Source organism: Pygoscelis adeliae, unplaced genomic scaffold (assembly GCF_000699105.1).
Source record: "Pygoscelis adeliae isolate BGI_AS28 unplaced genomic scaffold, ASM69910v1 Scaffold34, whole genome shotgun sequence".
NCBI classification, from domain to species: domain Eukaryota; kingdom Metazoa; phylum Chordata; class Aves; order Sphenisciformes; family Spheniscidae; genus Pygoscelis; species Pygoscelis adeliae.
The window spans coordinates 5,450,726-5,451,460 of NW_008824658.1; positions in this window are offsets into that span (position 1 = coordinate 5,450,726).

Below are 735 nucleotides of genomic sequence, written 5' to 3' on the forward strand. Positions count from 1 at the left end.
GGCGGGGCCGGGGAGCTGCTCGCCTGTCGCCCCGGCTCGGACGCACGCGTTGAACTGCCACTTTTTTTTGCGCCGCTCTCCGTAATTTGGCAGCCGAAACAGGCCGGAGGGGGGTGACTCTCACCCGGCAGCGTCTTCCTCAGTACGAGCGCAGCCACCGTATCTACGGGACCCGAGCTTGGCTCCTTCTGCGCGGTCCAAGTGGTTTCAAAGGATGCTGGGGCACAAACGGTACAAAAATCGGTCTGTTTAAGTATGTGGAGGTGGAGTGAGGATGAGGTTAGGACGTAGATACTGCAAATGTGCTTGAGGTAGCGTCGTGGTTTAACTCCAGCCAGCAACTCAGCCCCACGCAGCCGCTCGCTCACTCCCCCGGGGTGGGATGGGGGAGAGAATTGGAAGAGCAAAAGTGAGAAAACTCGTGGGTTGAGATAAGAACAGTTTAATAATTGAAATATAATAATGATGATGATGATGATGATGATGATGATGATGATGATGATGATGATGATGATGTAATGAAAATGAAAATAACAAAGAAAGAGAAATAAAACCTAAGAAAGACAAGTGATGCAAGTGAAAACAGTTGCTCACCACCAACTGACCAGTGCCCAGCCTGTCCCTGAGCAGCGGCCCCTCTGCCAAATTTCTCCCCAGTTTTATTGCTGAGCATGACAACATACAATGTGGAATATCCCTTGGGTCAGTTGGGGTCAGCTGTCCCGGCTGTGCCCC